At 44.2% G+C, this 26989-nt stretch overlaps 1 long non-coding RNA gene across 1 annotated transcript; it reads right to left on the reverse strand.

Annotated features, from left to right (window-relative positions):
• Positions 1-571: 571 nt before the first annotated feature.
• Positions 572-26087, reverse strand: LOC126639513 (uncharacterized). Its single transcript, XR_007628817.1, has 4 exons — positions 26024-26087; positions 11077-11160; positions 2216-2460; positions 572-1759 (listed from the first exon to the last, which is right to left on the reverse strand). It is a non-coding gene; the product is annotated as an uncharacterized LOC126639513 (long non-coding RNA).
• Positions 26088-26989: the final 902 nt, after the last annotated feature.

The raw sequence follows: 26989 nt of genomic DNA on the forward strand, positions 1-26989 counted from the left end.
ACATGTTTTATTCTTGATTACATTTGCAAATTCAATCTCAATCCTTTCAAGGCATTTTGAATTTAAAGTAATATTGTTAAATGCTTGTGTTCTTGATACTTAACTAAAGCAGTGCCACAGGAATATTCAATAAAGGAATTCAGTACAATAATTCATTTATTCACTGAATATCTTGTCTTAACAACTGACAATTTTTATGGATCTGATTCCTCTCCAGAGATTTAATCATTCTCCAAAATGCAACAGCAAGAGACAAGGAGATAATAAAAAAAGTTATAGCATAAAATACAGATGCTTTTCACCAGCTACATCACAAGACCTTTTGCTGTTTCCTCTCTGCTTATGATCTCTCTACTTCCTTTAAAAACCTGTGAGACTCAATGTCTTTACAATGTCAGATCCTGGTAAAACTTTGCAGGGACACAAATCCCACACATTTAGTTTTCTGAAGATGTAATGGTGTTTCTCCCACTGGCTCAGCATGAGTGCTTCTGTTGTGCTATGTAGTGTGAACAATTTTCAGAATTTCATATTTCAATGCAAAATAATTTGTTTGAAATTTAGGCTATCTCTAAGCCCAGTATTTATGTGTTTGAAGAGTAGCTTGAATGTAAGGGACAGTACATGAGTGTGTCTGTTACGGTAGCATTCCAGTAGGAAAATTCTTGATCCAAATGATGGACATAGAGTATGGTATAGCAGTTAGTTCTTATACATATACATCCTCTCATAAATTTGTGCTCTGCCCATGACACTTTTCTGCTAAAGACAGATGTACTTAGAATACAAATTTCCATGAGAATGGCAAGACATTTTTCAATAATTGTGTGAGTGAAAAGGGGAAATTACAATCACCTATTTTAGACTCTTTTATTTATACCAAGCAGTAGAAGTTTCTAGTGTTAATTAAACTCCCTAGAGTATGAGAACAATGAAATTTTGTCCAAGATAATTTTTTTGTTGATATTCTATAATTTGTACCTGTAGTTTGGACTTAATAGGCCAAAGTGAAGATATGTATGGGGAGGGTATGTGCGGGAAAAGTACATGCAAAGCAGTGACGTGAATAGTGTGAAAGAAAGAAAAGCTGAAGAGGAAAAAAATAATGGTCTGATTAGATGCTAGTGGAAGATTTTCTACTCATCTGTGATGGAAAGTGATATTAAAATATCTGGTACTCATAGAGCTCTACATTAATACAGGAATTCTGCAAAATTTAGTGCCTTGATCAACACCTGGGTTTGCACCTCAAAGAATTTAGATCTACATCTGGCCACCGCCTAAGTAATGTACTTCGACACAAATCATTGCTTGTGTTGCTGCTAACTATAAAATTTTGTTGACAAGGATAAACACCACTTAAAAAGGTGATAAAGACATAATGAACAAGAGCCAAACTTTTGAAATGCTTAACCCATTCAATAGTGCATGTAAGGTATACTTAAAAAAAGGAATGCCAGTTATGTTTGCAAGTGGCTTCAGATTAACAAGGGCACATATAATCCAAAGTACTGTTTAAAGGTCAGTGAAAAGTTTAAAGGTTAAACCCTGCTACTTTTTTTCACTTCGGACTCCAAGAGTTTCAAAAAGAAAGGCCATTTCTACTCTCCTCCACACTATTGTGAATTTAATATTCACAAGTGCTTGGTCTTAGTTGAATTGATGTGGATTTACAGCAGAAGGACTTCCATCTCTGGTCCTATACTACTGCTTTGCTGCTTTGTTAAAAGAAGATGTTTTGTTCAGCTGCCATTTTCCCCTAAAAGAAAAATACATATACATATGTATGTATATATCTCTGTGAAAATTTTTCCATGCATTTTTCAGAACAGAGAAGCTCTACAAAATACTCTGAATACACTGTAGGTTGAAAATAAGTATGTTGGGAAAGGTGAATTTCCATATTAAATAATTTTTTTTAATGCTTATTATCTTGTAAAAAGAATAATATTCTTCCATCAGCAATTCTACAACATTTTTAAATGTGTTTGTTAACAGTAAAATCATCGTATCCCTAGTTTTATAATAAACTAACAAAATAAGAGGAATGTCTTATCTCAAATGAGGTTTCCAACTAAGATAATCTGAGGAACACTATGAATCTTGAGCAACTCTATGTTTTCTTTTCTCTTGTTTTTCTACTATCAGCAGTAAGAAAACCATAGTATTTAGCAAAACTTTTAAAAAGTGTCAGCCAATAAACAAGAATATTTACATCTTTTCTTGCTGGAGAAATCTTTCAAGTGTCCCTCTTGGACTCCCCACTTCTTCACATTCCTGGAGGACACAAAATCTTCCAGGGGCTGGAAGGATCACTCCTGATACAAGTTGCGAACAGGATACACTTGAGCTCTGGGGCACTGACTTCACGTCCTCTCTGCCAGTCATACTACCCACCAAAAGTCCATCCTCAATTGTTCTGTCCTGGGAAGGACCCTGAGCAGTCACTACTGGAGAAAGCTGCTTGAAGAAAAAGTACAGAGTTTAGTGATAAATATATAGAAAGATTACAAACTACAAATTAGCTTTGGGCATCGTTCCGGAGTGTTACCCAGAGAGACAGCTGGGTTAACAGCAGAACGAGCCTCGCAGGATCCCTTAACTCCCCCCTCTTTGCAATTGCCTATTCTGCTCCTGTGTCCTCACAATCATTCTTCCTCAGCTCCTTTCATTTTGTATCTCATTTCTGTGTTGTCTCTTCAAGTGTCCCCTCAGAACTTCCATTGCCCCCCAGAGCTCCTACTCCTGTTCATACCACGCTATCCTGCCACTTTCCATGCCTGCCCAGTACCAGTCCATGGGCAGTTCTCACCTCGTAGTTCCCTGTCTGGTTTTCAAACCATATAGCACTATGGATAGGCTTTTTATAAATCAATTTTTTTTGAGCTTTTTATTTTTTCTTTTAAAACTCTCTGAAGGAACTAGACAACTTTAAGTCATGATCTCATGCAGAAGGAAAGATGAAGTGTTGCGTAAGGGACAAAAATGAGAAATGGCAGCCTTTTTATAATACATCCAAATATTCATGAAAAAATGCAGTATGGTTTTGGAAATTACAACTGTTTTTATGATCCACCTTACAAGTTGGGACTTGAAAATCTGCAAGACTTTTCGTTTCCTTGATCATACATCTGTAAAAGCACTTGCAGCAAGAAAAGTTGCCGATGTGACCTTGTGGAATTTTTTTCCTTTTCAACAATTGTAAACATTCATACAAATAAATTCAATTGCTGAGATATGAATAGCAAATGGATCCACAAGAATGAGAACTTGGGCAATGTATATTCATTTCAAAAGTCAAGGAAATACTGATGGAAAACACTTCTACATCTTCCACTGGAATTACTGAATATATTTGATTAAACATATAAACTTCACTTTGCTATTCAAGTTCACCAAGCATGTTTGGAATAACAATTATTTTATTAACATACTGACATGATCTAGTCAAACAAAAGTAAATGTGTTTTGGGGTAATAAAATATAAGACCTATTTAAGTATCTTTGCTTTTCTAAAACAATGGAAAGACAGATTTCTGCAGAAACAAAATGATATTCCCACAAAAACTGTAAATTAAAATCATTAAAATCATGCTTTGCCATAAGCATCTTTTTCCTCAGGAGCATGCACCAGCTGTCCTCAAAGAGAAATTTGAGTTTCAGAAAACTCTTAGGAAAAATATACAAAATACACTGTTATGTTATTTATAAAATACAACAAGTTGTCTCCAATCTGTTCCTACTAATCAGTGTAAGGCCAGAAATACAAAAAGAAATTGCTTTAAGAATTATAATTCTCAAAGGGTCTTAGGGACCTAGGACACATCTGAAAGGAAAAGTTTAATTTTGAGTAAGGGTGACATTCTGACTATGACACTGGTCTAATAACCTGTACAGGCTCAGGTGCACTAACTTATGCCAGGTTTTCCAAATTGTGAAACTTGAGTGATATTTCTTACCTTGTTCAGAACAGCTGACACACTTTAGTTTGAAAAATACTTGGTTTTCGTTGTCCCCTTGCCTGCTCTAGTGTAATAGTCTGCCTTTTTAGCATTTTTGATGATGCCATATACGTATGCGATGCCTTGTAAGCAGTAAGGTTCAAAACTGCTGAACTTGTGCACCCATGCATTAATCTACCTGCAAGAATAATCTGGTTAATGAAAAGATGGCCAGGGGAAAGCACAGACTGCCTGTAATCTCAGGATGTGAAAGGTAGCATGGGCTATGGTAGGCACTAAGAAGACCCAAAACTGCCACTGACCCATTGCATCATTCTGAGGAAACCATTTCACCTTTCTATTGTGCTTTTCTTCTCAGTCTTCATCTCTCCAACTGGCAACCCCTCACAGCACGATCTGTCTCTTATGATATGTGTCTCACAGTAGGAACTCAGCTGGGGTTTCCAAATTAGAACTGATTCGGATTTTTTCAATGAAATAAATTTTCGTCAGAAAGCGCATCTCAGTTTCAGTGTAGTTCTGCAGCGCAGTTGTGGGGATGCTCATCCAATATGTGAGGAAGCAAATTCAGATAATGACTGAAGAATGCATTGTTAGAGGAAGTAGATCACCTCTAGCAGGAACGGTGGAGTGCACTTTGCCCTGGGATAACTGTCAGGTTGTGGGTGAATTGACACAGTCATCTGTAGTTCGAGAGACAGCAGATCAGGAATTTGAACCTGAGTATGCTAGGAGAGATCACATGCTCTTTTGTTGTTGTGTGTGTGTTTGTTTGTTTGTTTGTATAAAAACAAACCTTCTAAAAGCACTTATGTGTGCTACAAGAGAGAACTGGAGCATCAATGGAATGCTAGGAAGTTTCATGGGTAGGTTTGTTCGGTCTCACTAGGTTCTGCTCTGAACCCTGCCTGCTGCTAACAGTGAGATCAGACATATTTCAACTTATGAAATAATTTCAGTCTAAAGAAGACCAACAAGTTCAGAATAAATCATGATCAAATATTTGAGGACCATTCACAACAAAAAGAAAGAGACTTTATTTTTAAAAATAATTCCAAAGAGAAATAAAAAGGGCTGGCGATTAGTAAAAATAAATTGTCCCCAGCAAGAGGAAGGAGACCACAGTAAGCAAGCATGGGCAAAGGGAATAATCAGATCACTGAACCAAAGCAAATAGTAGAAGAGTCCAGTGAAGACAACAGGAAATTAAAGCAAGGAATTAGGGGGAAAGTGGTATGGTGCTTTAGTAAGTTTTGATGTGCTATAATGAGAGAAAGAAAATAGCCAGCAACTTTCAAAAGTGATACCATTACAGCTTTTAGAACATTTTCTTAGTAGTTTCTGAATACTAATTCTGGTGAAACACACTAAAGAGAGCAACACTTGAGAAAGAATTGAATTTTACAGAAAAAGTTCTGTTGTTATGAAGCAGATCTCCTCCATATACCGGCGTAAGCTGCTACCTGTGCGGAACACTGCAGCAGTACCAAAATGGCAGTACTGAAGGAAAGAAGTCTTTTCTCCCTTTTCTAGCCCCACTTCAGCTCCTCTTACTGTCTGCCAGGCTAAAATACCCTTGGTTTGTAATCCAGAGAGTGGTTGAATCATATTCAATTTACATGATCACTTTGCAGCTGAGTACGATTGAACTACCTATGTGGCATCTCCAAAGGATATGCAAAATGTCATTTGATGAAATGGCAACTCTGTAAACATGCCTCCAGAGGGCATTTTGTACAAAAGTTAAGACTATCAGGAGTATCATTTCGCTAAGGCTACAGATCTGTACTGAACCACACACTATTCTCTCTCTAGTTTCTGCCTACCAAATGCCAGTTCTGTGCATGTGGCTGTGAACTTGGGTAAGGGCTCAGGCTCCAGTGTAACTGCAATCAGGACACAGTCCGCTACCAGGCATTGGCATTGCCACATCAATCCCCTTTGTGGAAAAATAAGGCCTTAAGCTCAAACTTACTTTGTTAGTTTCCATTCTCTAATTGTTCACTTTAGACTCAGCTAGAAACAATAATTTTTCTAACCTGTAGAACAATATTCCAGGAGAATATATGGAGAAACAAGGAAAATCCTGGAAGAAAGTTCAATAAAAATATTGGATTTACAGTACAGATTACTAACAAAACCACTAGATCAGGTCCCTCCACAATGAAGACAGTAACTCTTCCAGTGCAGGATGATGACCTGTATCAGAAACAAACAAAAAAAATGTTTCCTTTTAAAGTACATGGCTTAAAAAGCCCCAGCAAACTACAAAGTCTTTTGCGGGGAAAAGGTTAGCCCATGAATCTTCTGCTACATAAATTCAGATTAAAAAGAGAAAAATTTGAGACAAACAAGCACTGACCTGTGAGTGAGAGTTAAGCAAACATGTAGATGAATTCAGAGATGCAGCCTTGCGTTGGGGAAATACTGAGGGTAATAAATGTTTACAGAGAAAAGTTCTGTGGATTTTCAGGCAGGGGAATAGCAGTGGTTACCTCCTGCTGAAATATCATAGCCGCAATGAAGTGGCAAAGACGACAACTGACATGTCAGAGACACATAAATCTATCCTTACAGGGCTGACAACTTGGTATGATTGCTCTCCAAAGATAACTTTATAACTTGCTGAAGTGTGACTTAAGGATGCCCTGGAGCAGCACTAACCTGTGTACCTTTCTTGTGGGTAACTTTTTATAAGCTATAGCTTTAGTTAATAGCTTATGCAATTTTTCATTTGACCTACGGGTGTCCCATGTGGGTGGGATTTTAAAAAACACTCAGGCCCAGATCCACAGAGGGATTTACGCAGAGATGATTGCACCTACAATATATATTAGGGAGCAGTGCAGAGACTTGGACACAATTTAGCCTGTAATCTAGCAAGGATAGAGCAGAGGGTCTGCAACACCCTTGGATGTTCACCAGGAAATCTACCCATGCTTACATGTGTGAAATTGCTTTGGACTGTGGTTATGCCTTAGCCGTGTTCCTTCTGAAATGTCATAAAACTGGCCACCAGGCAAATGTTTTTGAAAAGCCCATTCTGAATATTCCTTTTCCTACTGTAACTATGACCCTTTCCAAAATATCTTTTAGAAAGAAGTACTTGAATTTTCTTATCAGGCAGACCATTACAGTAGGAAATGTGTTCAGTTTTTATTTCAATATTTTGTTTTTCAAGTGAACTACTGTACATACTCACAAGAATAAAAAGGATGATAAAAAGGACAGTAATACAATATCCATTTTGGTCCCAGTGATGTTAGCTGTGCTTAATCTGAAGCAGTTGATAGTCTCTGCATGCAATTTGAGATCTTTGAGTACATCTTCCCTTTTGATGCTGTCAAAGAGATGGGGTGGTATCTTCACATATGTCAAACACTAGGATAAATTTTGTCCTCCATGGGAAACAAACCACAAGCAGCAGTGTATCTTATGAATAAGCCCTTAGGGAAGCCCCTTTATTTCCATTTTTTCCCTGTCTTTTCACAAAGCCAAACCATCCCCTGTGGCATTTGTGCACTCAAAAGACAGTTGCATTTGAAAGGCCAAAAACAGTCAAACTAAATAAATAGATGTGAAAAGCTGAATCCCTTGTGATGTCATGCTGAAAAATAGGTGCCAGGCTGGCAACTACTGCATGAAGACTCACTGAGTTTCACTATAACAAGTGGTAAATGCAGTAAACCGAACTCAGGGTAAACTTCTGAGGCCTGCAGAGTGAACTGGAGAAAAGTCTTTGATTGTCCTCTAGGAACAACATTAGGGCAAAGCCGATAAATTTAAGAATTTCTAGATCCAGGCACAAAGCCTCCAATGACTTCCAGGGGAGTGTCAACTGAAGAAAAATAGCAGTGCAAAGGCCTTAAAGACATGATAAGGCTTCATTTCAAAAACATTGTAAGTTTATTTTGCTCACACCTACAGGACAAAGCATGGTAATACTGTAGCTGTTGTAGTAGTATGGTCTAAGGATAAGAAAAAAAAAACCTGCTGGGAGAGGCAGTATTTTCTCTTAGACCACCCATTTTAACTAGGAAGAAAAAGTCTTGCAGACATAAGTCCTCTTTAGTATACAAAAGACTTCCTCCAGCTATTGGTATCAGCTGTTAAAGAAAAAGAGGTTTCTTTTCCCTTAAACTTTGCCTTGGAAACAAAGTGAAATCTGAACTCTGCTCTAACCAAAATACTGGGTGATCTAAACCCAGACAGTAAATAAGCATTGAAAATGTTAATTGGTAAAACTGATGAACTCACAACACTTCCTGAGACTGACATGATTTTAAAGTTAGTCAGAAAATAGGTTTTTCCCCACTGGGCATATTTTAGAGGCATAGGGATTTAAAGTCACATCCTTGCAGGAAGTCATCACAGAGTATGTGAACACTTAAATCCCAAGAGTGAAATGTGGGCCCTGAGGAACTGGTATGGTTATAAGAGTGCACGGGCCTTGTAATAGCATGTTTGTAATAGGGTGGAAGTGGGTATAGAAAATCGGAGAAGAGGAAAGTAAATTCTACCCTAAAGCACTTGCACCCTCACTCTTGGTAAGAAGCCAAGGAAGTATTTTATGCTGCATAGCACTTCAAGATTTACAACCTCTTGTCTTCACTGATAAAGAAAATACCACCTAAATGCAAGTAGCAGAAAAAAAATAACATAAAAATAATTTAGCTACTTCTTACTTCATGGCATGAACTAAAGTGGTGCTGTCATTGCTCAGTGTCAAAAAATGTAGTCTTTGTCAGATAAAATGCACCATTCACCATTTGCTGCAACACAGGTGTTCTTGTTTGTTCTAGCATTTCATTCCTTTTGTGCTTTCTAGATCTGAAATGAGAGGAAACCTGGTGAGGATACTTTGGGATAATAGAACAGGGAAGCAGGTTTCTCTTTAAAGCTCTCCTGTTACAAGGAACTAAGATGTTTCTTCTAAATACTCATTGTAAAGGTAGGGAAAATTAAGGAAAAGTGACTCCAAAGTACTCTCTGCAGTTAGATTTGGGGTGAATGTTCTCAAAAACTGTTTTCTCTTACACTTGCATATTGTGGACTTGAGCATTATGTCCAAAAAGTTGATCAGGAACTGCTAAAAAAGGAGCAGAAATAGGAAAGCAGGATAGTCTCCTAGACCCCTGAATCCAGGACAGGTAGATCGTATTTCTGAGCCCACTTGAAAGCCTCAGTCTGTCGTTCTTACTTTGGTACCTTAAAGTAAAGTAAAGTAAGGTAAAGTAAAGTAAAGTAAGTTGGATCTTAAAGAAGGTAGTAACACTATTTCCTCTCACCCATCTATTTCCATTTAGTGTGCATTTTAATCACTCTTTCCTAATGTGTAATATAACATTGGCCAGCACAGAGGGTTTCTCTGGGCAGCCCCAGATGTAGGAGCAGCATAAATATAATCAGTGCTACAGTGATAAACAAATTCTTTAAAATAACATAAGTTTCAGCTTACATCCATATTCATACATAAGCAGTAGGCACATTCAGCATTAGCCTGAACAGAGGACATCGGGTAACACAGCACAAATACAGAAAGCAAGTATAAAATGAGCCTTTATCAAACAGTTTCTACTTCATTTATTCTTGTCCTGCTCTGACTGGTGTAACTTATAATTAGTCTCTGCCTGCAGTGGTATGGTTCCAAAGAATGGTGGATTAGGGAGAAACTCTAGAATTTCTCCGTAACTTGACAAGTTATAACCTGAAAAGCTACACTTAGTCCATTAAAGATTTTTCACAGTGACATTTTAGTGCAGCTAAGGAAATATGCCACTGTGCCATTTATCATTTTCAGGGTATGGACAGTGAAAAGAAGGTTGCTATGAAGAACAAAATAAAATAGATTACACGTATAGAAGTGAGGTGAAGAATACTGATAAATATACACCACTGAATGTCACCAAATGTCACTTGAGAAGCCATTTGCAGCTACCAGAACAGCCCTGCAAACCAGAAAAAGTAGCAAAACCAGGCAAAACAAGTTGGGTGTACTCACTTCCACATGAATAAGCAATAAACCTCTGTGAAGTTACACCATAAAGTTGTTAAACTTGATAGATGAATCTTTTCCAAATTGTTCTGATGCATACGGTATATGGCTACAAAGGACTATGGATGTTTTAAAGTGAGAAAGGGAAAACATTGCTGAAAATGCAAGAATTTAAGCATTTTTGTTCATGCACTTGTATTCTGCTTTGTATTAAAGGGACAGTATAAACAAAGAAGTGATTCATCACACCACTTTCTTTTTCTTCCATAGGGCTGCTCTTTTTTGTTGTCTGAACTTCATGGTTGGAACTATTGCATTGTTACCATTTCTCCTTTAAATACATTCACCACTTTAGCAACAGGACTTAGAGCTAAATAATTTGGGTTTGGTAGGTAGAAATGTTGCAAATGAAAGCTTTTCTGCTGAAAAACTTCTAATGGTAGCTATCTAACATGCCACCTAAGTTTAAGTGAGAGACCTGCAAGACATCTATCTTTCCAGCAGCATCTGATTTGTACATCTATAGATCAGCTCCATTTTGGGTTATAGACACGCTGACCTGGAAAAAGCTCTCCTTGTGAAAGTTACAACACTTCAGAGACAATATCAAGATTCCTTCCAGCTTATTTTAATCTGGGCTGTCTGCAGCCTCTTGAGCCACTGCTCTTCATTGATAATAAACTGAAGATCTTTGACTCAGAAAATATCTCCAAGGAAAAGTAGGAGTTCCTAAAATTTCAGAAACTCTGTCTGCTTCTATATTTAATTTTCCATGAGATTCTTCCTCCTAAGTTCTAATTTATCTGAGCAAAATCAGAGACAGCCTGAATCATTTTGATTTTATGAGACTGTTATCCCCAGACATCACACTCATGTAAATTTCACATCAGTTTTGTTTTCATTAGTGAAAAGCAGCAACATGGATCACATAAATGGGGTCATACAGGAACTATTTTATTCAAAATATTTCATACATGCTAAGATATGCTGATTGTAGAACTATTTCAGTCAAACTTCTCAACATATGTTCACGTAAAAGCTATAAACAACCAGCCCTACAAGGGCATCCTAAAGCCTGATAGTTTAAATCTTTGAGGGGAACTAATTTCTTGTACTTACAGATCCTGTAGATGGAGTAAGGGTGAACCTTCCTTTCTTGGCAGGATGTTTATACAGTGAATTTTCTCTGTACAAGTCTTCACTCTATTCTTGCAAAATCAAAATCAAAAGTGATCCTTATTAGTAAAGCCAAACCCTTTATTAAATTAAATGTAAAGCCTGTTTTAGAAATAAACAATGAAAATCGGAAAACAAAGATTAAGCAGATGGGTTGAACTTTACTGAACCGCTCCCCACCCCATTCCCCCTGATTCTTTCAAAACAGAGGTAATCTTTGAGGCAAAACAGGCATTTGACAGCATCTGTCATCCAGAAGGTCTGTAGATGTTGTGCTGCTTCTTTGGTCTTGTTTTGAATTTCTCTGTCAATTTGAATAGACGTAACAGAGTCTCTAGGAGTGATGCTCTCAAGCTGAGAAGGCAAGGACCGTGTCAGATGTAACAAAGGAGAAAAGATCTATCAGTTTGTTACCTCATCAAGAATATCAGAGTCCCCAAAAGCTTCTCTTTTTACATAAAAATGTTCGGTTTCGTGAAAAGCAAGAGAAAACTTATTAACTGTTTATGTGTGAAATGTAATGTTACATAATAATATGCTTACCATTTTTTTAGAAGTTCTGAGGTATAGTATATTTGCACACACTCATCTTCAAAACAGACAAAAATACAATTTCTTAAAGGGTATTTGAAAAACAGAAATGCTTGGCCAAGAGGTTTTAAAGAAATTCTTGAACAAATAGGCAGCACATGAATAAATATGCTGATTTTGCGACAAGCACTGAAAAGAAGCTTCTGGTTAGCAGCCTGCCTAACTTGTGAGTGGTTTAGCCCTTCCTTCCTCCATCCTAAGCATGAAAGCTGCTATTCACACCCCACACTTGATCCAAACTACTGAATATGATACAGAAGTGCCTACTGATGTTGGACCAGGCCCCGCAGGCCTGCATGAGCCCAGAGCCAACCTACGCTTCCCCGTAACCTGAAGTCCCTCCAATGCAGCTGTTAAGGTATGTGCAAAATATCTGAAGCACTTAATCAGACAGATCTCATGCTTTGGAAAAAGTAGAAAGTTTGCCTGAACACAGAGGTACAGGTTTTGCTTTGGTACAGACAGTAATAATGAAGAATCATAGTTTCTGTTATCGGGGTTTTGATAGATTTGTCTTTTTGAGTAAAAAGAACACACAGTTCTAAATGGTGGGGGGAGAAGATTGTAATTTTTGGTCCTTTTTTATTTTAATGGCTAAACATTGTAATGCTAGCTAAACAGAAATTCTTGTCTGTTAATAGGTTCCTTTAGTTTGTAATAAATAGGAATGCTAATGACTAAAATTTGGTATTTGGTATGCATTAGCTTTTGTAAGTCTTTTCTTTACAGGCTTCATTGACATTCAATATGGCAAGCTTCCTTTGAAACATATTTATAAAATAACTACAGTATAATTAAACCAACAAAGCCATCTTTTAAGTAAGCTTAATAGCTCAGTTTTTCACTCTGTAAATTTTTTTATTTTAGGAGGAAAAATAGTTATACTCAATTCTACTATATATTTCATTTTTCATCTAATATTTTCTTTTCATTTACAATCTGTGCATATCTAATTCTTGACAACTGTGGTTATTAATAAGTGTGCATGAAAAACATGCTTCAGAGAATCCTCCACAAGAATATTTTTTGTTAATGAGGACTGAAATATATCTTGACAAAGACAATATATGTAATGTATATGTGTATACATACACATATTTTAATACCTAATGGTGGTGTAGTTAATATAGAAAAATGAATTAACAGATATGACAGGTAATACTCGAAGTGGATGCTGTTTGATAAACGTAACTAAAAATGTTTTAATTGTATAAAAGCAATAGGTAAATAAAAGCAATTATATTTAATTTTGCTTTCAGCTTGTGAGCATTTACTCTAAGCTTTAATAGAGGGGAGAGCTTGTGCAGAAGACTAATGGTAGCCTAGAAGACTAATGGTTAGCATTACTCATCTGGGTTTGCAAGCAGTACTTATTCTGAGGTATTTCTCTGGAAGACTAAAATGTTCTTTGTGAGGGTACTTGGATCCTGATAACTCTAATTCACAATAATATCTACTTCATTCGGAAAATTAAAGTTTACAGAGTCCTCAGGAGTTTGAAAATCTTCATACTATTTGGAGCCATTATCATGTTTACTTAAGGTCAAGGTAAAAAGTGATAACTCTCGTCATAATAAGTAAAGTGGAACCTTGTAACTGTTTCTTAAACTCTGTCCTCTACAGGCACAATAATATTGAGACCCCATTTATGATATGGTGAATAAAAACGGTTGACATCATTGTTATAATCTTTATTTAAAACTGTTACCAAGGTTACTAATTACCATCACTGTATGCAACAGGTCCCTCTGAAGCAGTATCTTTACAGATGAACTGTAGTGTGTAGTATTATAATAAAAGGCATAAGGGATTATGCACAGGCAAAAATGATGAAAATAACACAAATACATCTACATTATACGGTCATCGCGTCGCAAAACCTCTGCTTTCAGTGCTGAAATGCACAATGCGGCTTTTTGTTTAATTCAAGATTTTAGAGAGATGTTAATCGTATCCTGAAGTGGCTTCACAATGTCGGGGAGCAGAGGAGGCAGGAGTCATAGAGACCTATAAAATCTGCTGCTGCTGGAAATGTTCTCACGTCTTCTCCAGTCTTAGCAGGGCACCTGGTTTACGGGAAAATATGCCTCTATTGTGTTAAGCAGGACTGCAGGGGGAGAGCATGGAGCTGGCGGCCGCACGACCCGCAGCCCAGGGCTGCCCGCGGCCGGGGGTGTCCGTGCGGGGCGGCGAAGACCCCCTGGGCACGGGGGCTGAAACCGGGCTTCCAGCCTCTCCAAAGCGGGGATCTCGCCAGGGCTGACGGGGTGGCTAAAGGGAAAGCGGGGTGGCAGGTGAGGTCCCGCTCGCCTCCCGGCCAGCACCTCCGTCCCCCTCTAAGTCACTCTACCCCGCCCTCAACTTAATGACACAAATCCGGGCTCTTAAAGTCTTTGCGACTGATCGTACTCGCTCATTTATAAATAATGATCTCCATATAGATGCATAACAACAACATACCAGAAGTGTTTGGGGAGAAATCCGATTAAAGTCTATAGCTTTTTTTTCCCTTCTCCCACGGAGCAAAAGTCTTGCTACAGGTCAGCTGCCGCAGCCGGCCCAGACTGCGGGGTTAAAGGGAAGAAAAGGCTCGAGGCAGGCCACTTCCCCTCCGGGCGACAGGAGGGGGCTGCCACCGAACGGCAGGCCCTGCCGGGGGACGGCCTGTGGCCCCCTCCGTCCACCCGGCCTGGGGGGAGGCTCAGCCGGGCATTTTGGAGGGAGGCAGCCACCGCCCTGGCTGGAGCGTGAACTCTGCGGTAGGGACCGATTTTCCCCCCGGCGCCAGCATCCCCGGGCAGGGGCGTGGGGCCGCCCCGCTCCGCCTGGACCGGCCTGGCCTGGGGTGGTGGTGACGCAGAAACGTACTTTCCTTTCCTCTTTCGGGCGATTTAGGGAAACTAGAAAAACAAACATCGGGTCGTTTCATGAAACGGTAGAGAAAACTACGAAGGGAAAAAGAGCGGGACACATCCTTTTAGAGGAAGGACAAGGGTTCTCTGAGGAGGGAAAACAAAAGATGACAGTGGTGGCTGTAACCCCACCATGAACCAGGGACCTCCTGGCCACGCTCGGAGAGCTAACCTCCCCGGACTTCCCATTACCTCTCCATGACACTTCACTAATGCTCACACAATGGCCAACTGAGCAGTTTAAGTAAAGATATTTTAACCTGAACTAAACATTGTCTCCAGACAATAGGATGCAAAGCAACATCTGGTACCACACATAAACAATGCTGTGCAACAGCATATGCTCGACGTCTGGAAGTTTATGTCAACGCTAAGCAGTCGAGGAGGCTGTCGCTGCTCGGCATGAAATCATAATAAATGGCTGTTTGCTGTGCTTCCTAGATGAGCATCTAGGATCTTTCCTCTCAGGGCATCCTCTTCAGGTTAAGATTGCTCAGCAAGACATCTTCGGACCCCATCCGCGCCTCTTCCCTCCCGCCCTCGGAGCAAACCACCAGTGAGAAATACCACAGGGAGAGCCCGTGGACCGGCCTAGGAAAAACACCGGGTTACCACTTCCCCGCTGTGGCTCCGGCAGGCACGGCTCGGCCGCCGGCGCCGGTGGAAGCAGCCGATGATGAATGGCCAACTTCAGGGAAGCGCTTCTTTAAAGAGGAGGCTCTAGGCTAATGAAACAACGGGAGGTGACTATTGCAAACAGCTGTTCCTCATACATATTTCATTATACAATCAGATAATGCGTCTTACCACCTTCTCAATTATTCACAGATAAACATTTTCAAGACGTTTTGACATCTGTCTTAGGGCCTGCTATTAATTTAGTAATCACTATGGTTAAAAATGTATGGGGACTGCACCTCACAAAAACTCGGATTTCACTTACGAGAACAACTACACTAAGATCTCTCGCCCCAAGATGGGGGGGACACGCGACCTTCGCCCTGAAGCCCTCCGGCTGCCGCTCCGGGGGGGGCTGCGCCGGCCCCACGGACCGTCCCTGTGTGCCCGGGGCTGTGCAGCGCCGGGCCCCTCCCGGAGCCCTCCGGAGCTCCTGGGTAGAAGCGATGGGCGGAGGAGGACGAACGAGGGAAGAGGCGACACTTTCCCTCCCTGGCAAGCCAGGAAAACACGCAGAAAAGTCGTGTCTGTCCCTTCCGTCAGGCTGTTGGCACAAGCGCTCCCGCTTCTCTCCGCAGGCGAAGGGTGCTCACCGTCGCCTCCATCCGCCCCATAAAAGGACACCCGCCTGGCCGGCTGAGTGATCCGCCAGTCCTTCACCCAAGTGTCCCGGCCGGCCGCCCGGTGTGGGGGGGTCAGGCCGGCCGGGGACAGCGGGGGTGCCGGTGGCAGCTCCTGTGGCTTCCCTCCCCGCGGAAAAAAGACCGCGGTTCCCCCGGCCGGGCGGCGAGACGCGCTCGTCCTTCCTGAGCGCCGGGAAACTTTTGACAGCAAGTTTGTTTCACTGAGGCTGGCTGGTTGTAAAATCGCAAGGCTTTAGGAAGGCGCAGCGTCTCTTTTGTGTCTCTTTCTTTGCAATAATCCGTTTTCTTAAAACAAATCTCAAGCCGCCCCCGAAATGCACTTGCACACGCACAGCTACCAGATGTTACACACGAACATTAAAGAGTGAGTTAAACGAGCAAAGGGGAGAATCAAATCTCGACAACCCTTTCAGACACTTTATTGATTAAATTAAGCCGCTCAGCGCCTCTTTCCTTCCTCCACTTTCCCAGGTTACCTCTTTTTACCAAAAAATTCACACACAATCGGCGACCTTCACGACCTCCTCCACCCCCATGCCCAGGTAGGTGGATGAAAACGCTTGCGTACTTTCCCGTCCATAAGCCCTTGATTACAACTAGTTTCTAGAGCTGCGATCTGGCCAGTGATAAGAGGATTCTGCTTTGCACAGGACACAGGACCGACTCTCGAGCCAGCAAAAACAAGGGAGGAGTGGTGGTTTCAGTCTGTGTCCCATTTCTTTGCCCGTCCCGCGGGGTCTTGGCCACCCCCACACCTACCCATGCCACCCCCGCCCTCCCCTGTGAAGGGACGGCCGCTACCCGCGGAGGTCGCACACGGGGGGTCCACCAGCTTCCAAAGTGCTGACCGTCTCCGCTTGGCGCATCCCGGCAGGTACCCGGCTGCAGACGGGTGTGCTCTAAAGCCTCAGCGGAGTCCCGGCAGCGAATTTCATTTTGATCGCACGGCCAAGAAAAGTGGCGACACCAGGGACCGCTGGGTGTGTAAAAGCCTTTCTGCCTCGCAGGTGGTGAAAGGCAGAGGAGGTTATGGTGACAGGCAAAAGAAGGGATGTTATGTGAAATGGAAACGACAATTCTTAGTGCTCCTTCCAAGTATTACCCCAGCTGAAGACCTTGCCTTCCCTTGAAAGCAAGAGGGTTAGTGGTGAGCTCCGAGTCTCTGGTTCGGGTCTACCTGGACCCCATGATTTTAAAAGTCAGAAATAGGGGAAATCGGGCTGTGAATGTGAGGAGGGAAGAACCCTTCCATCTCAGCAGCTTTCATCATATTTTAAAATGACGTGTCAAAAGCCCGCTGGAATCTTTCCTCCAGTGGCTCTTGAATTGGTCCTGCACTCGCTTAGAGCCGGTCCGTGCCTACCTGGCTCATAACTTCAGCTGTCTGAAGTCATTCTATAGTTTCAACGCTGTACTTGCAACTGTGGCCCCGCAGAGCAGTCCTGGTCCCCGTTCCCACTCCAACCTCAAGACGTCCTTCGCCCTATTGATGTGTGCTACAGCCAAACAGGGCAAAAAGACGAGAATTGTATTCGACAGATGCTGCTCACTCGTGAATAACAGGTTCAGCGCATACGGTATCTCTCGCCATTATCCTGTAAGTTAATATCGAGTAGCAATAGCTGTCTAAATATCAAAATCTATTTATAGGGGATGCAGAGCTGTGACCTCTCCATCTGACCTTCAGGAACCGCAGGCTGCAAAACAGGGCAAATGAAGAAAGAAAAAAAAGGAAACAAGGAAAAACACAGGATTACAGTGGAGCGTAGTGGAGCTGGGCTGGGCTGCCTTTGTTCCGAAATCCTGATAGGACTTGAACCTTTAGGACGGCACCGGCTCTGCGGCCCAGGGGAGGAGAGGCTCTGTCCGAATTCTCTGTGTCCCTGCCGCGATCGCGGTGTTGTTTTGTCCACTTCTGCACCCCTGCAAAAGTTGTTGTTGTCAGGTTTTGGGTGGGGTTGGGGTTTGTGTGAGTTTTTTTCACATTAAAAGAAAAATGCCGGAAAACAACACAAAACAGCGCCAATGACTGAGCAGCAGGTCTCAGTGAGAGGTGAGGGAGCGGAGAGCTCAGCAGAGTGCAGACCCACAGCTCGGGAAATCATTTCGCACGAGAGGCAGACGGGAGACGGGGATTTGTTTATTTCGCTCCTCGTTGCCTTCTCAGCACAAACGAGGGGTGCGCGGAGGGACCGAGGCTTAGGGAGTCTTCCCAGTTCCCTCCCTGGCAAGGAGCAGGATGGGGGAAGCCGGGCGCTCTCGGGCGCTGCCCGGAGGTTTCTGGGGCCCCTGGCAAGGGGAATGTCGGGGCCTTGGGCTGGGACCCTGTGACATCCCGAGCTCCCGGGGATCGTTCCCCGTCGGCACCCTTCCCCAGCCGGCGGGGAGAGGGAGGATGCTCCGTAGGGTCCCAGAGCAGAAATCAATGTTATAAAGCGCATCCCATCCCCTCGGGGAAAACTGGAAAAGGGAGGTGGGGAAGAAGAGAAGAATAATCCCAAAGTACTTTTTTTTTTTTCTTTAATGGAGCCATCGAGAGCTCGTCCAGTCCGAATTAACAACTGCGTAAACCTAGACCAACTGTGAAACCTCCCTCTCCCCGCCCCAGCCCCGGCTCCCGGCGGTAATATGGCGCCTGCGAGCGAGAGAAGCACTTTTCTCGGTGTTTAGCAGTTGAAATGTGCTCCCTGAAGGTCACACCAGGCGACGCGCCCGTTGGCTGCCGCGCAGCGCCAGGGCTGGGCTGGGCTGGGCTGGGCTGGGCCGGGCCGGTCGCAGCGCCGGAGCCCCCGACCGCCATCCCGCCGGGGACAACAGAGCGGCCAGGAGCACAGGGCGGTTTCCTACAGCCAAATGTGCCCCGGCTCGGCTTTTTCCTACCTTTTATGTGTCTGTGTCTATAAGTGAATCGTACCTAGCCTACCTTTCTGTCTTATTAGGGAAAAAAAAAAAACACGAAAAACAACCAAAACACCTCAAACCCCACAGCGTAAAACAACCCGGGGCTCCGAGAGAGTTTTTCCTTGTGTCAAGAAATTAAAAGGCTCAAATCTCCTACGTGACCGTGTTGAGACACGAGAGCACTGTTCGCAGCTACTTTAAAGCGCCAGTCTCAGTTGGTTTGGAGGTCGGAGCTACTATTCTTCAGAAAGAGAAGTGTAGTTCAGGAGGCAAACTCTGTCCCCGGAGGGTGTGCAGACGCTTTTTCCGCCGTCTAAGTGCACCTACCAAGGGAAAAGAGAGGTAGGGCTGCTAACCGCGCAGCTTAAATGTTTTCTCCTACCGGGGGCTGAGCAAGGAATAAGCTTCTCTAGTTACCCGAATAAATTTAGAAAGCTTATTAAAATAACAAAAAAAGAAAAAAAAAGAAAAAACCAAACCAAACCAAAACAAAACCAACCACAAAAACACCCCAAACCAAACAAACACAAAACCCACCCAACGTATTCTTGTCATTTGCGTCCCACTTGAGAAAAGTGTCTCGAAAAAAACCAAATCTTCCAAACTCTTCCCAACACACTTGTCAATAATCTCCTTTTAAATCTTGGGTCTTGCTACCACATTAGGCTCCGTCATATTGCATTCCAAAGAAAATAGACTGGGTATTAGAAGAGGAATCTCCTCTTCCTAATGAATATTTACCCTGAGGTCATTACATCCGTAATGGTCCTCGTTTAACTTACCTTGCTCCCCCTCTTTCTCTGCTAGAGACTGGGATTTCAATCACAATGCCCTCGATTTTAAAGTGCCGTGTACCATTTAATGGCGGGGTGCAGGCGAGGTTAGAATATTATTGACTTCATGCAATATATAAGATGGATACATTTAAGACTTTTAACTTTTTGTTGCAATGACACGCTGTATTTTTATGAGATACCTATTATGCAGACAGAACCATTGTGCTGTAGCTGCCTCACAGTTGCTGGATCGTTTCTATCAGATGAAAGATTTTGAATAGTTTTCTTTCAACAAGGCATCCTTTTGGTCTTGATACAAAGAATGTAGGCATGGTATACACTTAAACAGCTCTGTCATAGAGCAAGATTAAATAGAGTATATATCGAATCCTGTCTGCAGTATAATACGCACAGGGAACAGAGTGGAGCTCACTCCGCCGCTGAAGGAGTACATTAAGGTCTGATGTCCTGGGAGCATCTTCCAGATTTCCCTTATCTCTGATATTCTTTAAGCTGTTAAAAATCTTTACAGACGGGCTTTAAAACCGTCCGTTTCTCGCGGAAAGACGGAGTTTGATAAGGGAGCCTTTTAACAAAATCTACTGCTGGCGCTCCGGTAAAGGGACAAGTTACATTCTATCTAGTCCCCCATCTCGGCGGCCACCGGGACGCCGGTGTGCTGGGGGAGTCGGTGTGCGCCTGTCCCGGGCGGGCGGCTCTTCCCTGCCCTCCGGCAGAGGCGAAAGAGGGGTCCCCATTTAGCACAGCCCTACTGTGCGGGTGCCCCCCCGCCCCCCGCGGCGGCAGCCCCGGGACAGGCGGCGGGAGGGCGGTGCCCGCCACCTCCCGGTGCCAGGACTGGGGGACAGGGGGTGCAGCCCGCGGAGGCTCCGCGCCCGCGGCTCCCCCTCCGGTGCTCACTCGAGCGACTTGACCAAAGTGCACGTGCTGAGCCCAACTTCCCTCTCCCCAGCTTTGTGCTCTCCGCTGATTGAGACCCCATATTAAGCTCGAGATCCTTTCTAAGCAACTACTAAGAAGTCAAGAGCATCCTTGCTTGCTTTCTCTCCGTGGCCTTTCATGCCCTCAATTTGTTATTCTACTGACACTTTTCTTAAAGTTAGCGCCTAGCATTGAAACATTAGTAACAAAAGCCCTGGAAAATCTCTCCCTCCTCACCACTAAATCCTCTAATGGGTCAGTGCGTGTCGAATTTTTATTTGATTTCCAATAATCTCCAGCACTTCAATATTAAACCTACTTCAGCACAGAACCTTACCTATGGGATATTTTTCAGCGTTGCTTAGGAAAGTAGAGACGCTCAGATTTCCTTCCACGTGCACCCACTAATTTATAAATGAGTGTATACAGCTGTCTTCGTGTATATCTGTGTCTCTATATCTGCAGTAACGCTTTCATTTTGTGTCAAAATAACATATCCTGTCACTCCACGCCAAAAGTATATTTATCGAATGAAACAGCACCGCAAGCTGCATCTTCTTTATCAAACCTTCACTTCTGTTTTACCCAATTGTTAAATATCTTTTCATTTCTTTTCCTATTTTAAAATATGTGTTACAGTAATTGTTACTTGGAGGTCTTTTGTGTATCTATAGCTCCTTTGATTCATATCTTTTCTTTTCTTTTAATCTTGTTATGCGAAATTATATACACATTTCTCAGGAAATTCAAGGAGCATAACTTTATTAAATAAAAAACCTCCTAATCCTTGAGTTTTTCAGAAAATATCAATTTTTTTAAAGTACATGTTCCTAACCCATGGGTTGTGGGTTGATTTTTTTTGTGCTTTTTTTTTTAATGAAGATCCCTAAGTCCTCTTCACTTTATTACGCGGATTTGGTGAAATGATTCTTCAGCTCTCTAATTTAAATAAGTTTTAGTGTGAACCAAGAATGAACATTATCCTCTAACCTGAGGTCAAGTGAAGGGTGATTTACATGACAAAGAATAATTCCCATTTTGTCCAATATGAAACAACTTCACCTTCGGCATCATTAAGAAGAATTTAGCACTTTCAAGGCTTTGGGGGTTGGGGTTTTTCTCTTTTTTTTTTTTTTTTTTTTTTTTTTTAAATAGTTGGCTATGTATAGCGTAATTTCCCTTTTATAAATCACAATACAAAGGCTGACTTCTTGTGCTCTTGAATTTCGACATTATTTTTATAGCCTTAAGTAGAGTGAATTTGCACCTGCTGGTATTTAAACTTTAACATATTAGCTGGGGAGGACTTATCAACTCAGCGCACTGCCCCGAAGCAAATTAACAATCTTCATTAAAGTAAAAGGAGAGAGGGAGAGGAGGGGGGGGAGATGTGACCATTTAAGACGTTGTCCCGGATCTCTCCCATCTATAGACGTTCCGAGTGGATTATTTGGGGTCTTTATAGCAGTAGAATTACCGCTTTACTCCCCCTTCCCCCCCCCCCCATTCGCTTCCAAATTTCTACTTTTCGCCCGGCACTTTAACCCTCTCGATACCTTCTTTCCCTCCGTGTGGAGCAATACCCTGCAGAAGAAGGCTGTAAAGAGGCAGGGGCGGCTCGGCTGAGCTCCCGGTCTCAGCCCCAGCGGCCTCTCGCTCCCACCCCACCTCCCTTTAAGAGCACTTCCAAAAAAAGCGGGTAGTGCTTTTGGTGGTTTCTTCTCTCTCTTTTATGACCACTTTCTGTTGAGCTTGCTCCTTCCCCTCGTCTTCCTCACACTCACACCACAGGAGCCCCTGAGGAAGTGATCTTAATCTAAATATCAAACTTACCGTCCGGAGGATCCTGCCTGGGAAAAGTTCTGCTCTGTTAGATGTCAGAGTCAAAGAAACGACCGTCATCCCTCGTTAAGAGCTCAGGGCTTGGGGAGAGGGGATGCTGGCAGAGGGCTACGGGCAGGGTTCTGAGCACCCTGGCTTTGCCAGCCCGGCTGTGCCAGCTCTGAGCCCCAAGGGGCGCGGGGACCCAGATCCCCTTCCCTGCAGGCGGCTCCGACGCTCTCGGGACAGGGGCGCACGGGGCACCGACCCTGGGATTTCTCCCGCGGACACGGAGTGCGCACCTAGACGCGGCTCCGCGGGGAAATCCGCGTGTTCCCCGTGGCGGGAGGGGGCCCCCGGGGCAGCGTCCTGTCTCTGCCCGACCACCCGTCTCTATGGGGGGTTGTGTGGGGTGGTCGTATGCTTGTTCACAGCTACACCGCTAAAGTGGGAGCATTTCGTGTTTACAACTGGCTCCGGCTTGTACTGGTGAGATGTAGTTCAAGCAGCGCTCCTGTGTGTCGCGGGCTCTTAACTGGAGCTTTGCTCAGTCATTGAGAGCAATAGAAAGTATATGGAAATCAATATATAGACAGTGTGGAGGGCAGATAATGGATTCGAGTCAGTGAGTGTTATAATCTGCATTATGGGCTTCCTATTGTTTAGACAGCACAAATTTCCAAAGGGTGAAGTGTTGGGTTTGAGTCCCCGTTCTCTCTTCCCCCCCAGCCCCCCTTCTTCTTCTTTTTGGAGGGCTTTGTGTGTATAGGGGGAGGGGGAGTGTTAAATCCTCCTGCCACAATTATCAGAGTAACTCCCCCCCCCCGCTCCTTTCCCGCCCGCCCCATCTGATTTTAAAGGTAGTGCTTTCACGACGAAGCTAATGACTTTCATTTAATTGAACATGCCCTGATGTAGCGGATTGTTCTCGCAGCCCTGCGCCTTTGTTGCTTTTGGGGGGAAATAAAGCTAATCAAACCTTTTGTCACGGCCAAATTCTCCCTCAGGGTCTCCCAAACATTTGTTTGAATAATTCACCTTAAGAATTGAAAATACTAATTGATTTTAAAATGCTAGCCCGGAGGGACGGGGAGGTGGGGGGTTGGGGTCGAGGGAGCCTGGAAATTAGAGGCGAAGAGCAAACGTCTACCTGCCAGCAGCGAAGCCTCCGCAGCCGCTGCCCTCGCCGGGAGCCGCGGCCAGGCTGGGCCCCCCCGCAGACCGCAGTGCCCCCGCCGCTGCCGGCCGCACGCTCCATTCCGTCCCCTCCCTCGGCCTCTTCTCCCCCTCCCCACCGCCAAACTGCGCCTGGTCACCTTGGCCTCGGGTTCTCCGCTAAAGTGCCGGCGGTGGCAGGGGTGGGCTCCACTGGGCGGGGAGGGGGATCCCGGTCCGGGCGTCTCGGCCCCATTCAGGGAAGAATTTTGATGCGATTCATTAGAAGTAACGAGTTGACATAAGGTAAATCTACATCGAGGGGGCCTTTCTTTGAGTGCATGGGGAAGCTTCATTAACCATCGCTAACAAGGCGTGCAAATGCTCTGATTGGGCAGCTTTCTTGTAACGCCAAGGCCTTAGCAGGATGCCCACCTAATGAGGGTCACTACAAGAGACTGATAAAATATTCAAATTTTCCGTCGCACCAGGAACTTTGTACTAAAGTAGAAAGTTGAAGCAACTGTGTGCTTGTTTACCTTGAGAAGGCACACTCGGGGGAGAAGGCATCTAGCTCTGACATCTCCATCTCACGGATAAGCACCGAGCTGGACGGTCACTGCTTTATGGACGTTTATTTGTTAAATTCGTCAACAGACTTCCCCCCGCCTTCCCTCGTTCTCCCCTGGTTTAATATTGTTTCTCTCCAGTTTAATGCAGTGCCTAATAAATAACTTATCTGAGAGGTTCCACGCTTTTTTTCTCCTTTTCTATCCTCTTTTTTTTCCCTTGAAGAAGAATTATTAAAATCAGCCTGATGGCTTTAATGATACATCAATCATTTCAAAGTTGCTGCTTGTTGCTAATATGTCAGACTCTGTACACATCACTGCTACTTTTCTCGCTGCCGCGTTTAAAGGCTGTACCCTCCTCCCCCCGCAAATTGTTTCTTCAAGTTTTCATTGCTAGGTTACGATTTCTAATTAGAGCTAAGTATTTCACTTAATATTTAATTTAGACGCCCAGCACATATATCATACCTAGATCAGTCAATCAAGTGTCCCTTGTTGATAATGCTACATCATTAAGAGTTGTGTTTAATTCAGGAGCAAGCGAGTGTATGGCTGCTGCTGAGGAGCAGGTAACTTTCGACTGATGGGAGCTACCGGCAACTCCAGAGGGATGGGGGGAAGCAGCCCAGCTCAGCCGGGAGGTGGCTACAGCTCCCTCACCTCCTCCGGAAAGTTCGCTGCTTCCCGAGCGGGCATCTCGCCGCAGAGGCCAGATGCATTCCTTTTCTCCCTTTTAAAAATAATAATAATTATTGTAAGAGTAATAATAAGTATCTCACGTTTTCCTCCTCCAGCCTCTGTGCTTATGCAAAATATAGCAGAGGAGGGATCCCCAAAAGTTTAACTTGGAAGCTGGAGCACTGTTTTGAACCACTAATGAAATACCCCCTCGTCTTCTTAAGCTAATCCAAACAGCTAAAAAAATATCACTTGCCCACTTGTTTCTTATTAGCACGCACGGCATCCACAGGGCTCTGTTACAGGAGCTGGATGGGCCACATCTTACACACCCATGAAATGCGCATTCATTTATCCCGGAAAATCGTGACTAAAGGGAGAGAGGAAGAAAGAAAAAGGGAAGAAAGGGAGAAGATAGATGTGTTGGTAAAGATGGCATCAGTGCAAATGTGTCAGCGCTTGCCCCTGAAGACTGACAAAATTTCAATTAAATCGTCATAATAATAATAACAACAATATCAAAAAGCCTAACAAGACCAACACGATGGGTTCTCTTTTACCTGCCCCGGGCTCTCCCTTTCTCCCCCCCTCGCCTTCCCCCTCGCCGCGGCCGCAGTGCTGCATTTTCCTCTCGCCGGTACCTCGACCGCTACACCCCAGCCCCGTCTGAACCCCTGCCTCCCCCGATAAAAAAAATAATCAGCGTTTGCAAGCGTCGATTGAATCACTCCCGAGTCAGGATTAAGGGGCACTAACTAGGCAGGAGAAAATCGCAGCCTCCTGGGAGCGACCATCAAAACAAGCAGTGAAATAAAAGAGCTTCTCTCTCTGCTTCCCTTCCTCTCCCCAGAAAGGTCCTCCAGGGTGGGTGCACACACAGACGCTCACAACTTCGTAGGGCTCCCTCCATAAGAGAGCACTGGTTTGCCCGGGTCTGTTCAGGGGGAGGTTTGGGGAATTGGGTGGGAGCTGCTCCCCTGCCCTGCAGAGCCACATGTCATTCTAGCAGCTGAAACAATGAATCATGTGGGAGCAAGTAAGATTGACTGGAAACGGACGGCAGGTTCCCCGGCCTGGCGAAGGCGGCTATCGTCAGCACAGGGAGACCCCCGGGTCCCAGCGCGGGGGTGGGGAATGGCCGGGGAAGGGGGGGGGGACCGAGGCCGCGCACCCCCTGGGCGCTCCCCCGCGGGATCTCAGCCTGCCCGTAACAAACTTACAGGATCCGGAAAGGATTTCCCCAGCCGAGAGGGCAGCCTCTGCTCTGCCCTGCCCCGTCCGCCGCCTCCGCCGCCGTTTTCCCGCGGCAGCTCCCGCTGCCGCCGCCGCCCGCTCCCGGCTCCGCTCCCGGCTCCGCTCCCGGCTCCGCGCCCGGCGGGACGCCCCGCTGCGCGCGCCGCTCCGCTCCGCTCCGCGCCCGCGGGGATCGGCGGCTGCGCCCGCCCGGCGGGTCCGGGCTCGGCATTAGCCGATTCCATTGACAATTTGCAGCCAGCAGCTGCAGTCATTAAAAGCCATTTACACCCTGGCCTCCTCACACAAAGCTGGAGCGCCAACAATTATCTGCTTGCACATTTCAGGACATGAGAGTGTGTCCCTAACAGGCTTAGGGGAGCGCTGAGTCCCTGGTCGGGCTGGGCAAGCGCAGGATCCGCTCCCCGAGGTCTGGCTGACGACCACCGTGCCTCGACGATCCCCGTCTTCGAGCCGCGGGAGCTGGTGGAAACATTTTAGGATGCTGACTCCGTCCTTGCAAGAGCCTCTGGCTAGCAGAGCTCATGCGCTGGACCTTCGCGGCTCAGAGAGGAGAGAGGGGTTCAGGAAGACCTTGATATTAGCTAATAGGCAAGGTTGTGGGTTTGTTTGGTTTTAAACGTGCCCGCACACGGAGTAGAAGCATTGAAATTCCCTACAGAAGGATATTTTGGAAGAAATATTTTCACCAGAAATGCAGTTACATGTTTCATATGTCTGAGGGAAGAAATGGGGGGGGAAAAAAAAGGGGAGGGGGGGAGAGGAAGAGAGAAATAGGGAGAGAAAGAAAGAAGGGGGGAAAAAAAGAAAGAAAGAGAAAGAAAGAAAACACATATAGAAGCTTTGAGAGATTCATTAGGAATCCTCATAGAGGGGTCACAACCTATAGGCGAATGACCAGTGTGTGATAGTCTGTAAGGTTAAAAAAAGGA

Source organism: Myiozetetes cayanensis, unplaced genomic scaffold, assembly GCF_022539395.1.
Source record: "Myiozetetes cayanensis isolate MyiCay16 unplaced genomic scaffold, myiCay2020 scf2-11, whole genome shotgun sequence".
Lineage (NCBI taxonomy): Eukaryota > Metazoa > Chordata > Aves > Passeriformes > Tyrannidae > Myiozetetes > Myiozetetes cayanensis.